General features: G+C 54.1%; 2 protein-coding genes across 4 annotated transcripts in view; both read left to right on the top strand.

Annotated features, from left to right (window-relative positions):
- Positions 1-16,920, top strand: part of BMP1 (bone morphogenetic protein 1) — a 99,104-nt gene that overhangs the window by 8,290 nt on the left and 73,894 nt on the right. The window lies entirely within an intron of this gene.
- Positions 413-16,920, top strand: part of PPP3CC (protein phosphatase 3 catalytic subunit gamma) — a 288,696-nt gene continuing 272,188 nt past the window's right edge. The window contains exon 1 of the mRNA XM_075910895.1: positions 413-416. The gene's annotated coding sequence lies outside the window, so the exon portion shown is untranslated. The remainder of the gene's footprint in view (positions 417-16,920) is intronic.

Genomic DNA, 16,920 nt, shown 5'->3' with positions numbered 1-16,920 from the left:
CACTGAAGAAGAGCCAGCCTGCTGAGGTAATCCTGGTTAGCATCCGGGGATGCAATCCGGGTGAGAGGACGGTGTGATTCCGCCCTGAGAGAGGAGACGGCCTGAGAGGTGATGCCCGTGGAGGGACCATACGAAGTCCAAGGTGTGCTAGCCTGGTGACTGACACAAGACCCCTGTGAGGCAAGCCGCTGCTCTTCTCCCCATTTAAGAGATAGGAAAACTGAGGCCTCAAGAGATTCAGGCCTGGTTGAATTTTGCTGGCAAAGTTCTGTTGGTCGGGGGTGTGGTGTGGCATGATCTGTGAGCAGCCAAGCAGTGATGTAGTGGTTCCCTAGTGGTTAGAGCAAAGGATTCCAGAGTCAGGACTCCTGGGTTGTTTCCCAGCCTTTCAGTTAGAAGAGGCAGGCTCGGGAGCCATGACTGGAGGCTGTATCGCGGTCTCTGCCACTGACTGGCTGTGTGTGGTTAAACAGGCCACGCCTCCTCTCTGCCTCAGTTTCCCCATCTGCACAACAGGTCAGTGTTCTCCACCCCACGTGCAGGCAGCAATCTGAGGGCCAATCCAGGAACACCTCCCAGCAGCCCCTTCTCCCCGTCCTGCCAATGAACCGCAAACACTCTTCCTCCTCCACGGCTCGCTCGCCTCGGGAGAGCCCGTTTCCATGTGAATGACCTTGATCACGAAGAACCGGGGCAGGATTAAAAAAATAACCTGGTCCCCCTGCTGCACCGTTTCCAAATATTTTTCTTTCCAGCAGCTCTTCTTTCAGTAAGTGACGGACTCCGCTGGCTCCAGCCCTGTTTTCATAGTTGACTTGCATTTGCAAATGGAGGAGGAGGAGGTGTGTGTGTGTGTCTGTGTCTGTGTGTGTTTTCCCCCAGCAGCCCCGTGCAGCGTTCTCTGTTGAATAAATATCCCTTCTCTTCCGCTTGCTTCCAGAGAGGCCTTGGCAGGCGTTAGGTTTGATTCCTTGCCCTGCTTCCTCAGCTGCCCTGGGGCCCTTGCAGAAGCATCTCTTCCGCGGGGCGTAACGGAGCAGGAGCAGTAAGAAGGCGAGTTCTGCCTCCTCCCTTTGGGGCGATCAGATCCTGCCTGGGACCCATGGCTGAGCATCAGGGGAGCTGGCAGGATCGTCGGGCCCCGGGCAGTGTGTGGGAGGCGCGGGGGGGATGCTCTGTGCTCATGGAAGGGATGGGGCTGGAACAGCCAGCGCGCTGGACGGCCCTCCACTGGCCCCAAGAACCGGCCGCAATGCATGGCGCAGGGCTCTGGAGCAGGGGGGTTCAAACTTTTTTTTCTCATGTCCCGGCTGAAGAAAACGGTTACGCCCGCAGCCCAACGTTATTTGACTGGAGTGTGGGCTCCGGGGCGGGGCTGAGGGTGAGAGGTTTGGGGTGCACAAGGGAGCTCTGGCTGGTGTCAAGGCTGGGGCGGGAGGGGCTGACCTCAAGCAGCTCCCAGTCAGTGGTGCAGCGGGGGAGCTAAGGCAGCTTCCTGCCTCTCCTGGCCCTGCAGACCCTGCTGTGCCCCAGAAGCAGCCGGCAGCAGGTTCCCAGCCAGTGGGAGTGTGGAGCTAGTGCTCAGGGCAGGGGCGGTGCCTCCCCCTCCCAGGGCCTGTTGTCGGCTGCTTCTGGGGTGCAGCGCAGTCTGCGGTGCCAGGACAGGCTGGGAGCTGCATCAGGCCCCCCGCTGCTCAGCTGATCCCCCTGCAGCCACGAGACTCAGCGCCCGGCATCCCAGCACTGGGCCGCAATTCTAATGGGGCCAGGGCTCAGCTGAGCACCCCTCGTTCCTGAACGGGCTCTGGTCAAGCAGCGAGCGCCACGTCAGACGCATTTTTCCACCTGCCCCGCCCCAGACGTTGTGGGCTCCAGATGTATTGCGGGTCCCACCCTCGGAGATTTACAAAACGAGGCCCAAAGCCGCCCGGGCCCTGTCCCAGCCCTGAGATGCTCCCTAAGCAGCCTCCCCCTGGCACGGACGGACGGGGCTAACGTCTCCACCCGCCCTGCCATCCAGGAGCCCAATTGCCCCGGTGTCTCCTGCGCGCGGGGCGTGTGCGACGGGTGCGGACTAGGGCTGGTGGAGAGCGTGTAATTGAACAATCGTGTAACCGCATCCAAATGTAGCTGTTACACGACTATTGGATAGTTCCCGGGCAGGGCTGGCAACTGGTGCGCTCCTGGTCCCGCACCCAGGGAGCTCCCTGCCATCCCGCGCTGCTGCCTCTGGATCAGAGGCAGCAGCAGCCCCTGTCCGCAGGGGGCCCAAGCTCCCAACGGACAGAGGCTGCACCAGCATCCCACCGAGCAGTCTCTGTCCCCAGGCAGGCGACTGGGTTCTGTTCCCAGCTCTGCACGCCACCGCCCTGCTCTGTGCCTCAGTTTCCCCATCTGTAAAAAGGGAAGAATACCACCAACCCTGTACCTAGTAACTGTCTTGCATGTTTAGCCTTGAGGCTCCTCAGCACAGACAAAGGGCAGGAGGGGAAACTGAGGTCCACAGAGGGAGGAGCCTTTGTGAAGGTCACACGACAGGCCCGGCGTGCTCTGTTTGCTTTCCCAATAATCCATCCCGCTTGCCTAATGCCCAGATAGACAAAGGCCATTTCTTCTCTAACCCCTTCCAGAATCCTCCCTTCCCCGTATCGAAAGCACTAACCCAAAGACGCGTCTCTGTTCCCAAAGATCGAGCGGCTCCCTCCCTTTTCTGATTGGCTCCCGCAACAGGGAAAGAACACGAGGAGAGCCACGCTGGTCCGGCTCGCTGAGCATCCTGTCTCCCCACAGTGGCCAGTGCCAGGTGCCCCAGAAGGGATGAAAAGAACAGGGCAATTACCAAGTGATTCACCCCTTGTTCCCCTGGCAGTTAGAGGCCTGGGGAGAGCCCCAGCCTGGCGCGGCATCCCTGACCTCTCCTCCGTTACTGTACCTCATTCCTTCTCTAGCCCACTTCCTGCGTTTTCTCTGCGCCTCGCCCCCTCCGGTCCCCGCGCTGGCTGCCGTCGCCGTGCCTCGGCGCGGGGCGTTCTCCCCACGCACCCCCTCGGCCCGCCCGCCCGGGACCGTTCGCACAGCCAGGAGGTTGAGGTGGGGAGCAGCGGGGCTCCTCCCAGAGGCAGGGGCCCCTCCTCAGACATTGACTGGAGCTTGAGGAATGCAGAGAGGGACGTGCGGCAGGACTAACGCGGGTCCCCCAGGGGCAAGGTGAAGGGGTACCGGGGTGCACTGAGGGGGTGCACGCCTGGGTGGTCGGTAAAGGTAGGGCTGGGGGAAGCAAGCTCCGCCCCCCTTCTGCTGTGGCCCCGCCCCCCGTAGGAGTCAAACCGCCTCCCTGCCCTGCCCCCCCCCCACCACAGGGGAGGAGGGCGGGTGGGCCTCCCCCGAGCACGGTGTGGGTGGGGCCAGGTTGCCGGTTTGGGACCTCCCCCCTACCTATTATGCCAGACGCCCCTGGGTGCATGACCAAGAAAGAACCCTCAACTTCTTCATGCGACTACCCGGCTCCCTACCTTGTTGCCCAGAATCCCGCAGGCCTTTGCCCCACCCCGACACCGTACCTCTGCTCCCCAGAATCCCCCAGGCCTTTGCCCCGCCCCGACACCGTACCTCTGCTCCCCAGAATCCCCCAGGCCTTTGCCCCGCCCCGACACCGTACCTCTGCTCCCCAGAATCCCCCAGGCCTTTGCCCCGCCCCGACACCGTACCTCTGCTCCCCAGAATCCCCCAGGCCTTTGCCCCGCCCTGACACCGTACCTCTGCTCCCCAGAATCCCCCAGGGCTCCAGCCCTTCCCCAGCAGCGTACCGTTACCTCAGACCCGCCAACTCTGCTGATGGCTCGCTCCCTGGCCAGACGCTTCCTGGCCCAGTGCCTCCGTTTCCCCCCCATTTAACAGGGTCAGCGAGACTGACCTGCCCCATAGCACAGGTTATGGAGCTGAATTTCTCCACTGTGTGTGTGATGAACATAAAAATATAAGAGCGGCCGTACTGGGTCAGACCAAAGGTCCATCCAGCCCAGTAGCCTGTCTGCCCACAGTGGCCAGTGCCAGGTGCCCCAGAGGGAGTGAACAGAACAGGGAATCATCCAGTGATCCCTCCCCTGTCACCCATTCCCCCTTCACCCCCCGACAAACAGAGGCTAGGGACACCATCCTTGCTAATAAATTTTGGTGGCTCTGACCTCCATGAATTATCTAGTTCTTTTTTGAATTCTGTTCAAGTCCTGGTCTTCACGACATCCTCTGGCAAGGAGTTCCACCAGTTGACTGTGCGCTGCGTGAAAAAAAAGCCTTCTTTTTGTTTGTTTTAAACCTGCTACCTATTCATTTCATTGAGTGACCCCTAGTGCTTATGCTATGGGAACAAGTAAATGACTTTTTCTTATTCAATTTCTCCACGCCAGCCATGATTTTATAGACCTCTGGCATATTCCCCCCGAGTCTCCTCTTTTCTAAACTGAAAAGCCCCCATTTTTTTAATCTCTCACTGGGGAACGAGCACCTGCCTCCGAGCTGAGCGATTGCCGCAGGCCAGATAAACGCTCCTGCCCGGTGAGGTTAGACACAGGAAGGACTCTGGACTGGTCACATGAGGAACACGGGGGTCGGGCCTCATGCTCCACTCAGCCCTTACTCTTGCTCTTTATCTTGTATCTGGGGTGCTAGCCCTGACCAGAGAGGGGCACGGTACTGCCCGGGCCTGCTAGCGTGGGTGGTGCACGCTCCTCTCCACGGACAGAGTGCACAGCACTGTGGGGTCACACTGCTGATCGGAGGAGCAGAACCTTTTCCCCCTGGTGCAATGGTGAGATACCCGGGTGGGGGTTGTGTGGCCCCATGACCGCTCCATCCGCCGTGGCACAAGCAGGGTGCACTTCCTCAGTCGCGCTACGGGGGTCCCGTTTGCACGACTTCCGTCTCTACTGGGGTTCCCAGAGAAGAGTCAGTCTGGGGACTGGGTGGGCCCAGAGGGCTAGAAAGGGGATCACAGGTTCCTCCCCAGACCAGGAATGAAGGGGAGGGGATGAAGGGGGGAGGGAGAGTGTATGTGTGTGTGTGTGAGAGAGAGACAGACAGACAGACAGACAGGAAGGATGGGCCAGGAGTTAAGATGCTAGCCTGAGACTTTGGGGTCCTCAATTCAATTATCTGCCCTGTTCCAGACTTTTAGGTAAGCCCCTTTGTTTCCTACCTGTGGTGTGGGGATAACAGCACTGCCCTACCTCACAACTGCTGAGGTGACGGGGGGCTACAAGTGCCTCTCTCTCTCTCTCTCTCTCTCTCACTCACAAACACACACACACACACAAACTCTCTCTCTCTCTCCCCCTGTCGGTTGTGCCCACGTGCAGTCACTCAGGAGAGATTCAAATGCTGCCCAGCGAATTAGCAGAGCTTTTGTTGCTACGGGTGGTGCACACTCACACTTGCCTCAGTGCACATTAAAAATTATTCTGCACATGGATGGAAAAAATCCCTACATGGATGGAAAAGAGTAGAGGGAACATTGCCTGACCCCCTATGTTACATCCCGGTACCCACTGAACCAAACCTATGCAGTAGCCTCAGAAGAAGCCAGAGGCTGGTCCACACCCAGTTGCTATTTACACTGGTGCAAAATCCTGCGCTGGAGTAAAAAGGTGTCTTGGTTTCAGATCACTTTGGGTTCTGGTGCCGTCCATGTGCCTGCAGCGTTGTTAAGGCCTGTGGCTTACACCAGGGCTAAACTCCCTCCCCGAGAAGGAAGCCTGCAGATTTTTTGCTCCTACTGGAAAATGATCAAGCTTGGGGGGTTGGTTTGGTTTCATTGTTTTTCCTTGGCCAGTGCTAGCTGTGCAGAATTGTGCTTCTCCCCAACCCCCGCCCAGCCCGCTATGCTCCTGTCTGTGTGTCACCCGGCTCCAGTATTTTGGGGGGGGAGGGGGAAGTGCGGGACTGGCTGAATTCTCTTTTCAGCTTGTTTTTGCTGGGAGCGTAGCGTGCTCTGTGTGCAGCGCCAGGCTGGCCTGAGCTAGTGAGGGGGAGGGGGGACATTCCTGGCATAGTTAACAACTTTGGGATGGAAGTAGGATGCTGAGCTGTTGAAGCTGAGGCTGTTATTTGCCAGATCAGCAGCTGTCCTGGATCTACGTCCCCTCCTTCCACGCCGCCGCCTTCCTGTTCTGAGTAAACCCAGAATCCCTTCTGGTGGTCTGTGCCTGGGGGGGCTGCCCGTCAAGCCCGTTCCAGGTGGGCGCAGGAATCCACGTCGAGGTTTGGAAAAGATCGTTTTAGATCCCAGCTCCCCCACCCCCACCCCCAAAGAGTTTGGAACATGAGATGTCTTCTCACGCTGGCTCAGGCCCGTCGTCCAGCCAGGCCCGTCTCCAGCAAGCATCACCAAATCCAGATGCTTCCGAGGAAAGCGCAAGAAGCCCCGGAGTTGATCAGTGATCAGGCAGCTGAAGTTTTCTTGCAGGAGTCTTCCTTGCTCTCTGTTTCCTAGGATTGTTTCGGGTCTTGTTGGAAATCCCCCCATGTAGCTGTGTCTACAGGGGAGTCTCTTCACTAGCTACCTCGGGGCAGACAGCTCTTTAAGTCAGTGCCACTTACATTGCATGGGGTGTCTTTGCAACTTTGGTGGAGTCGGTTCGCTGACGCGGTAACGCAGAACAGCCCTCGCGAAGGGTGTTGCAGGGTTGTTTCTTTCCTAGAATCCCAGGGATGGCAGAGACCTCAGGAGTCATCGACTCCAGCCCCCTGCCCAAAGCAGGACCAACCCCAACTCAATCACCCCAGCTAGGACTGTGTCAAGCCGGGACTTCAAAGCCTCCAGGCTCTGTCTATGCTGCAGGGCTACGTCTAGACTGGCATGATTTTCCGCAAATGCTTTTAACGGAAAAGTTTTTCCGTTAAAAGCATTTTTGGAAAAGCGCGTCTCGATTGGCACGGATGCTTTTCCGCAAAAGCACTTTTTGCAGAAAAGCGTCCGTGCCAACCTAGGCGCGGTTTTGTGCAAGAAAACCCCGATCGCCATTTTCGCCATCAGGGCTTTTTTGTGCAAAACAGTTTTTACCTGTCTACACTGGCCCTCTTGCGCAAAAGCATTTGCACAAGAGGGCTTATCCCTGAGTGGGAACATCATAGTATTTGCGCAAGAACACTGACAATCTTACATGAGATCGTCAGTGTTCTTGCGCAAATTCAAGCGGCCAGTGTAGACAGCTGGCAAGTTTTTCCACAAAAGCAGCTGCTTTTGCGGAAAAACTTGCCAATCTAGATGCAGCCCAGGGGTTTTGTGCAAGAAGTCTTTTGTGGAAGAGATCTTGAGCAAAAACGTCTTCCACACCTCAAAGGGCATCGCTTTTGCACAAGAGAGTGTCCACACTGCATGGACGCTCTTGCACAAGAAAGCGCTGATGGCCGTTCACAGAATGGCCACCGGGGCATCTGTGCTTTTTCGGGTAGGCTCTATTTGTGCAAGAAACCCCTGCAGAGCGTCCACACCGGCCTTTTTGTGCAACAGCTCATAGACGGTGGCAAAAAGCCTCTGTTCTGCCATTTTACTGTCCATTTACTTGTGCAAAGGTGCGCTTGAGATGTGGATGCTCCGCGGGTTTTTGGAGATGTGGATGCTCCGCGGGTTTTTGCGCAAAGACCCTGCAGTGTAGACGTAGTCCTAGAAATGGAGATTCCACCCCTCCCTAGGAAACCCATCCCAGTGCTTCACCGCCCTCCTAGTGAAATCGTTTTTCCTAATATCCAACCTAGACCTTCCCCTGAATGGCTGGCCAGGCTCACACAAACCAACACAGCTTAGAAGTTGATCACACTTTCCATTGCGCCGCACAGCCCTGCAGTTAAGCTCAGAGGCACTTAGCCAGAGGTCCCGTGTTCAATTCCTGATACAGTTGGGCATCCCTGCTCTGGCATCCTTGGGACCTGACTGGTCCTGAATGGGGCTTGCCAGACCAAGGGAGGTCAATGTTGTTCCCTCTGCAGTCAGCACTTTCTCCCAAAGGGCCTCCAGCCTCCCAGCTGGTCTCCCCTCCTGGCCGCCAGGTTCCCGTTGGCCCTGGCCGCCAGACTCTTCTCCCGGCCCCGTTCGAGCTCCCTTGCTGCCAGCTCTCCTGCTGCCGGCCTGGCTCCCGCTCCCTGCCCAGCTGTACCCCCAGTCCAGCTACACTGCCAGCCGCTGGCTTGGCCTGCTCCCATCTGCCAGGCTCCCAACGATCCGTCTCTTTGCCACTGGGCTCCCAGCCGCTGGGGCTCTCTGGCCCAGCCACATCGATGGCCCTGCTGGACCAGCGAGTCCCGGACCAGAGAGATTCAACCGGACCCACAACCCAGGTGGCGGCTTGGCGGTAGATCAAAGAAAGAGCTTTTCCTCTGGTCAAGACTTGCTAGAGCATAAAACTGCCTCCTCTCCATCCCACAGCAGTCTCTTTGGTCGGGTGTGCCCAGCTGTGTTTATTATCCGATAGACGTCTGGATAGTTAAGTCACTCTTGTGTGGCGTCCTGCAGCTTTAAGTATCTGGAGAGCTGGCCTGGTTGTGCTGTTTGCTCTCCCTGTCTCCCAGCTGGAGAAAATGCCCAGTGTGGTTTCTCCTTTGTTTTTCTTCCCTTTTATCCTGATCTGGACTGTTTGAGGCCAGAATAGCCCATTGTGATTATCTAGTCTGACTCCCTGGCTAGCATGGACAAGAGGATGTCTCCCTCCCCCGGTCATTCTCTTATCTCCTGAGCCTGTTTTGAGTCTGTCCTCTCCTTGAATTGCAATTCGCTGCTCTTGGAAATACATTCAGTATAGAGCTGGCAATTAATCACAGTTAGCTCGAGCAATGAACTCAAAACAAATTAACTCATGGTTTAAAAAGTTAATCGGGATTAATCAGTTTGAATTGTTCTGTTAACAGAATGCCAGTTTAAATGTATTATAAACTAGCAGATTTACCGGGGGTTGCTTGGATCTGTAATTCAGGAATCCCAGGAATAGGGACGAAGGGAATCCCAGGAAAAGGAACGAAGTGTGTTTTGTTTCTTCGTCCCTATAAACTCTTAGGCTACATCTACATTGGCAAGATTTTGCGCAAATACTCTTTAACGCAAGAGTTTTGGCGTTAGAGTATTTGCGCAAGAGAGCATCTACACTGGCATGTGCCTTTGCACAAGAGATGTGCTTTTGCACAACAGCATCCATGCCAGTGTAGACGCTCTCTTGCACAAGAAAGTTCCGATGGCCATTTTAACCATCGGGCTTTCTTGCGCAAGAAATTCATGTTGCCAGTCTACACTGGCCTCTTGTGCAAGAACAGTTGTGCAAGAGGGCTTATTCCTGAGCGGGAGCATCATAGTTCTTGCACAAGAAGCACTGATTTCACACATTAGAACGTCAGTGTTCTTGTGCAAGAACTCCCCACCAGTGTAGACAGGCAGCATGTTTTTACGCAAAAGCGGCCACTTTAGCGCAAGATCGCGCCAATGTAGACACAGCCTTATCGTTCACTATGTTGTAACAAAAAAGGGCTGTAATCTGTTTGGTTTCCAGTAACATTTTCATCTCGTTTTCAAACCTTAAGCGTTGATTTAGCCGGGCTAAGCCAGAGCACTACTTCAAATTTCTCCGTTGTATCTCTTTTCTGTAAGATTTACTAAGAAGCTCTCCTCTTCCAGGATCATCCTATTTTTCTGGCTCATCTCAGTTCAGTCTCTTTCAGCATTCGCTCAGCTATGTCAATGGCTTGGTTTGGTGATTGTCTCGTTTCTGTTTGGTTTTATGAGGAGCCATCTCATTTCAGGCACCTCCTGTTTTCCTGATGTAACCAAACCCTTATGTGGCTTTAAGTTAAGAGGGCAGAGATAGGATCCAGAGTGACTTAGACAAATTGGAGGATTGGGCCACAAGAAATCTGATGAGCTTCAACAAGGACAAGTGCAGAGTCCTGCATGTGGGACGAAAGAATCCCAAGAATTGTTGCAGGCTGGGGACCGACTGGCTAAGTAGCAGTTCTGCAGAAAAGGACCTGGGGGATGACAGTGAATGAGAAGCTGGAGATGAGTCCACAGTGTGCCCTTGTAGCCAAGAAGGCTAATGGCATATTAAGTTGCATTAAGAGGAGCATTGCCAGCAGATCCAGAGATGTCATTATTCCCCTTTATTCGGCTTTGGTGAGGCCACATCTGGAGTATTGTGTCCAGTTCTGGGGCCCCCACTACAAAAAGGATGTGGATACATTGGAGAGAGTCCAGCGGAGGGCAACCAAAATGATGAGGGGGCTGGAGCATATGACCTACAAGGAAAGACTGAGGGACTTGGGTCTGTTTAGTCTGCAGAAGCGAAGAGTGAGGGGGGATTTGAGAGCAGCCTTCAACTTCCTGAAGGGAGGTTCCAAAGAGGATGGAGAGAGGCTGTTCTCAGTAGTGACAGGTGGCAGAACAAGGAGCAATGGGCTCAAGTTGCAGTGGGAGAGGTCCAGGTTGGATATTAGGAAAAACCTTTTCACTAGGAGGGTGGTGAAGCCCTGGAATGGGTTCCCTAGGGAAGTAGCGGAGTCTCCATCCCTAGAGATTTTTAAGTCTCGGCTTGACAAAGCCCTGGCCGGGTTGATTTAGTCGGGATTGGTCCTGCCTAGAGCAGGGGGCTGGACTTGATGACCTTCTGAGGTCTCTTCCAGCTCTATGGTCCTATGATTCTAAGAGGAGGCGGTCTACTGAATTTGGTGGTCCTGGCTCTCACCATTTAGGAGGAGATCTTCAATAAGACAGCCAGCCAGCGTCTCAAAAATATAATAGAGGTAGAAAAACAGCCTCACTGCTTATAACAAATCTAAGTTGATATTCTATTGATTCACAGTGTGATTAAAATGGAGATTAATCCGATTAATTTTCTACATTGTTTCACAGCCCGAATTCAGAACAGGGGCCCTGATCTCTTGGGGCATCTCCCCAGGGACTGTTGCAAAGGGAGACTATTTTGAGAGCTTAAACGGGACTGATGTGGTGCAGAGGACTTAATTTGGCTCTCCATGGAGGGTCAGTTCCCCCGGGTTGAGCTGCGATAGGATCTACTTCTGTTTTATCTGCATGACCCTCCTTTGGCACTGTCATTCCCCCTGTTTGCTCTTGCTGGCTCAGGAGAACATCACGTTCCCTTTTTGTGTGCGTGACCCCTCTCTCTCAGTCCCATGGCTCCCCGTTCGCCTGCTGCTTCACCTGCCTGGCCTGTTCCAGTGCGGCGGTGGGGTCTGTGTAACTCATCTAGAAGTGACTGCTGCAACTGATCGGGGAAACGATATTTTTTTAATAAGCCCTGTGGGATATTTCCAACTGCGAGGAGCTACCGGAAGGCTACCCAGCTACCCAAGTCTCTGGTTTGCCAAAACAAGTCATCTGGCCTGCTGGAGATCTTTAGCGTAGTAGGGCGCTGGGGACTGGCGAAGGTGAAAGGTGAGCCGGGGAAGGAGCGTGCCTCTTGCAGGTTGGGGACTGGCTGCTCCAGGGACTGGCATGTGTCATAATAAGAGCCTTGTTTGTACAAAGCCCAGCCCTGGAATTACATCAGCATTCCAAGAATCAAAAGCAAGAGAGTCAACGTCAACCGGCTGAGTATCAAGTTATTGTCCAGCCGTTGGAAAAAGCCGGCTAAGCCAGGGCTTTTGCCCCCGTGAGAATTCTGAGCCGCTGTGATGCAGCAGCACTAACGTGTGACCCAGTCAGAAGAACGCTGCCGATGCTGAGCCGCTCGCTGGTACCTTCCCCTTCTCGCGAGAGTTTGAGCTCAAGCACCACGTGCTTCAGCTTGAGTAGGGCTTCATGGGGCGTAGACTCCGGGCTGGCCCACTGCACAGAGGAGAGTGTATTCTAAGCCTTTCAGAAACAGGAACTGATTTGCTTCCTTTCGGGAGGGATCAAGGGGGAGTCCATCAATATTGTCCCAACATTACTGATGGGGAAACCGAGGCACGGAGGGTTGAAAGCTAAAATAGTCAAAAGAAGCCACCACTTTGGGTGTATGGTGCAAGGAGATGTTGTTAGATGTTTGGCTCTGTGTGTGTGTGTATTTTCCATCTGTATGCCGCCCCCCGCCCTGCAGACAGCTGGCACGGCAGATCTTGAGCGAACCGCCCAATGACCACAAGATCCATTAAGGGACAAAGGCGCCCAGCCAGGTTTCTTGTAGACAATGCATGGCAGTAGTATCCCACACACTCCACCGGACCACTAATCCATGTATGCCCATAACATGGACCGGCTCAGAGAACGGCAGGACTTTCCATTCCTCCCTCGGCCACACGCTGATACTTCCTCTGAGATGCATCTTTATACCCCCATAAAAATAAATCAGTACAGTTCTGTGACATAGTTAGTTACCACCCTCTCATCTTGCACAGTCTAGTTCTATCAAAACAACCCTATTACATGCTGTCATCCTGACCTCATCTGTAAGAAGTGGTCATTGTGATCCATTTATCCGCGGGGAATGGTTTGTCCCATCCTTCACACAGGGTTGTGCTGGTACCACTTGCTCTAGGGATGGGTTTGCGTCAATGCTCTGTGACTAATGCTTCTTAGGAACGGGCATTTCTGCAAAATCTGCCCTGTTCTTGCCAGTTTCTGTGTGCAGCTGCTGCCTCACACCAGGCCTCTGATACGAGGGCTGGTGTCTCAGGTTCTCTTCCTACGTGTTAGGAGTGTGACCTGAGAAACGGGAGCCTGATTTTTAGCGTTGAATGAATGAAAAGAGAGCAACTCCCCGGATTCTTCCTGGCCACACCCAGTTGTTTGTCGGGTTTTTGTTTACCGTTTGTGAGAAGTGAGCCCATCCAATCCACTGCTCCCCTCTACAACTGTTCTAACAAACCCAAACTGATCTGTCACTTATGGTAGAACTTCCAAGTCACAACCACCTCGGGAGCGTTGGTAACTCTCAGCATACCGTTACGGTGGTGCTTCCTAGCGGTTACACCTGAACATTGACTTTCTACAGCTTTGGAACTTGGTTGAAGAAAAGTGCTGCTTTTCCCCATATTTTTTTAGTAGTAGTAGTATTAATAGGCAGTAGGTTTAAAACAAACAAAAGGAAGTTTTTCTTGACTGTGTGCTGAGTGAACCTGTGGAACTCCTTGCCAGAGGATGTTGTGAAAACTAGGACTTTAACAGAGTTCAAAAAAAGAGGTGGGTAGATTCATGGAGGTTTGGTCCATCAATGGCTATTAGCCAGGATGGGTAGGAATGGGGTCCCTAGCCGTGGGTCTGTACAGGTGAGCGATGAAAGATCCTGCTGCAAAGAGCTCTCACTTGAGAGTGATCTGTCCATTGGGTTTCCACCATGCTCTGTCTACCCCAGGCTTGACTGTCGGGGTACTGAGCAGGGCACCTGCAATTAAGCCAGTGGGCGCTCTGGGGCTCTGACCTACGAGATCAAACTCCATCATCACTAGGTGATTGTGTTACTGGTGGCACTAATTAGCCCAGCCCCTACATTCCCGCACCCGCATCCCCTCCCACCCTAGCGACAGCCTGGGAAAGCAAGTAGGCACCGAAGCTGATGCGCAGTCTTGGCTTGGACAAGCCAGTAGAGGAAGCAAATGGCACAGCCCCTTCACCAGTGCAGCCCTGCATGCTGGCCCCCGGGTGATCCGACCTTGAGCTCTAGCTGCTATGGTACAGCACAGGGAGAGAGGGGCACGGCACTGATCAAGTGGAAGCTCCTAGTGCCCATCAGCAGGCCCTCAGTGGTTTCCACTACGCTGGAGACAGAAACAGCTGGAGAGCTCATGGGTATGCTGATAAGAGGCATATTTGCAGGTCGTTATCCTGAGAGCAAATCCTAATGACCATCTTGATAGGACTCTTTCTTTCTTTCTTTCTTTCTTTCTTTCTTTCTTTCTTTCTTTCTTTCTTTCTTTCTTTCTTTCTTTCTTTCTTTCTTTCTTTCTTTCTTTCTTTCTTTCTTTCTTTCTTTCTTTCTTTCCAGTTCATTTTCACAATGTCTTTCCTTTCCCTGCCCCTCCTCTGCTCAGCGACTGCAAATGAGAGCTAGGTCAAAGTTACAGTACAGGGAAACACACAGCCGCCCCAAACCGCTGCCCTTCAACCTGCCCCTGCTGGAGATTGCTGCATCCTCTCCCTCCTCTGGCTGCAGCCCAGGCCTGAGCTGCTGAGCTGTTGTTGTGTCTCCCTGCTGCCCGCCCTGCGCTCGGGTCGATCCCGGGCTCGCCCAGATAAGGCCCCGTTTCTGAAATAGACAAAACAGGCCCCGGTAGAGCCAAGCGGAGATAAACCTGGCCGGAGGCACCGGGCGCCCATGTAAACGAAATGGAGCCTGCGGAGGGAAGTGGCGTTAAAGGGCAAAGATCTGGCGGAAGCCCTAAGGGACTCGTCTTTTTCCAGTGAGGAAAATGGGCAGGTTTTGGGGCGAGCTGGCAGGGTTGCTGGACACTTGCAGCCCGTCTGCGTTATGCATCAGCTCACTGGGAATGCTGATGAAATTGACGCAGTCCACTGCTCTCAGTCCTACCGAGAGAGCTCAGGACTCGACTCTCTCTTCAGGGCAGGGGCCTCCCTAGTGTGACCCTGCCTCTCCGCCCCCACGGCCCCGCTGCTGTGGCTGAGACCTCTGCAAACTCATTTCCCGTCTGTCCTCTGGAGATGTTTAATAGGGACAAATGCAAAGTGCTCCACTTAGGCTACGTCTAGACTGCAAGCCTCTTTCGAAAGAGGCTTTTTCGAAAGATACTTTCGAAAAAGCTTCTTTCGAAAAAGAGCATCTAGACGACAATCAGTACTTTCGAAAAAGCAAGCTGCTTTTCCGAAAGAGAGCACCCAGGCAGTCTGGATGCTCTCTTTCGAAAAAGCACCGTTTGCATTACAGAGCGCCTTTTTTTCGAAAGAGCACTTTCGAAAAAAGGCGTTCTTCCTCGTGAAATGAGAAGTACCGCCGTCGAAAGAAAAGCCGAATTCTTTCGATTTAATTTCGAAAGAACGCGGCTGTAGTCTAGACGCAGGTGAAGTTTTTTCGAAAAAAGGCTACTTTTTTCGAAAAAACCCTGCAGTCTAGACACAGCCTGAGGGAGGAACAATCCGTTTTAGAATGGGAAGCGACTGTCTAGGAAGAAGCCCTGCAGAAAGGGATCTAGGGGTCAGAGTGGACCACAAGCTGAATGAGTCACAGTGTGACATGGCCGCAAAAAAAGCCAACATGATTCTGGGAGGCATTAACGGGGGTGTTGTGAGCAAGACACGAGGAGTCATTCTTCCGCTCTACTCTGCGCTGATTAGACCTCAGCTGGAGTATTGTGTCCTGTTCTGGGAGCCACGGTGTGGGAAAGAGGTGGGAAAATTGGAGAGGGTCCAGAGAAGAGCAACAAAAATGATTAAAGGTCTAGATATGACCCAGGAGGGAAGACTGAAAGAAATGGGCTTGTTTAGTTTGGAAAAGGGAAGACTGAGAGGGGACGTGATAGCCGTTTTCAAGTATCTAAAAGGGTGTTATAAAGAGGAGGGAGACAAATTGTTCTCCTTGGCCTCTGAGGACAGGGCAAGCAGCAATGGGCTTAAACTGCAACAAGAGAGGTTTAGGTTGGACATGAGGAAAAAGTTCCTATCAGGATGGTGAACACTGGAATAAATTGCTTAGGGGGGTTGTGGAATCTCCAGCATTGGTGATATTTAAGAGCAGGGTGGATAGACATCTATCAGGGATGGTCTATATGGTACTTGGCTCTGCCATGAGGGCAGGGGCCTGGACTTGATGGCTGCCTGAAGTCCCTTCCAGTTCTAGTGTTCTATGATTTGGTGATGTTGCATATCCCACAGCCTGCCCCGGCTCCTAGTGTTCCTCGTGCACTTGCGGCTGTTGCTGAGCGATTTGGTGTCTGCGCCTCTTCCAGGCCTTCCCGGTGGGGGCTTCCACAGCAAGCCGGGCCCCAGCCCCTACTCCCCAAGTGCCGACAGGCCACTGCACAACTCTGGGATAGAACCCAGCGAGTCTGAGCTGCCTGCCCCTGGCCTGGTGTCCCTCCCCCTCCTCCCCTTCCCCGAGTCTCTCCCCTTTGCAGTGGCGTTCCCAGCAGTGGAAGAGTTACAGCAGGGAGGTGCTTGCCATGAGCACAGCTGGGGAGGTGGACGGGCAGCCCTGAGGGAGGCAGCGCTGAGACACCCTCCCCTTGCGGAACCAAAGAAATGCCCCCCCCCCCTCCGGGATGGGTCAGCCATCGCCCCTTGTTACATTCCACGGGCCGGATCCTTAGCTCACTGTCCCATTGACTTTTGACACCAGTTGAAGGTCTGGCCCCATGTGGCTTTGCGGTAGACCAATGTGCTCTGGCTTCTGTTCAGTTCTGTGGGACTTTTCCCTAAGCTCAAGGCCCCAGCGCACAGAGCCGGATATGCCAAGCCCCGGCTAGGGATGTAATATTAATCGATTAATAGTGGAGTCGATTAAGCAAACGCTTATCGGTTAATGCTATAGACGACACGCATTTCCCTCCCCGTGCCAGTAAATTGTTGAGCAGACTGGCCAGCAGCCCGGCTCAGTCCTGGTTTATAATGGGACCGGGACCTACCCCCTCCGCAGCTCTGCATTTAAAGTGTATTAGGAGCCAGCTGGGCAGGCGGCCCGGCTCAGTTCCGGCTCGTGCTGGGACCAGAAGCTCACATCCCCCCCTAGACGGGGGCTGCTGCCGCCCCGCCGCTGCTGTCTCTTTATCAGAGGTAGCAGCACAGGGCGACGGGCAGACCGGCTCCCCTCGTGGACCAGCACCCGCCTGGCACCCTGCGCTGCTGCCTCTGATACAGAGGCAGCAGCGCGGAGTAGTCGGGGGCTCCTCGGGAGTGAGGCCGGAGCGCACTGGCTGCCGGCCCCGCCTCCGGGGACCATCGAATAGTCGAGTAACCGATAAGAATTCTTGAGGTTGCTTGACTGTTCAATTAATATC

This window comes from Pelodiscus sinensis, chromosome 28 (assembly GCF_049634645.1).
Source record: "Pelodiscus sinensis isolate JC-2024 chromosome 28, ASM4963464v1, whole genome shotgun sequence".
Lineage (NCBI taxonomy): Eukaryota > Metazoa > Chordata > Testudines > Trionychidae > Pelodiscus > Pelodiscus sinensis.
The sequence above is the reverse complement of the archived record's forward strand: the minus strand, read 5'-3'. Positions and strand labels throughout refer to the sequence as shown.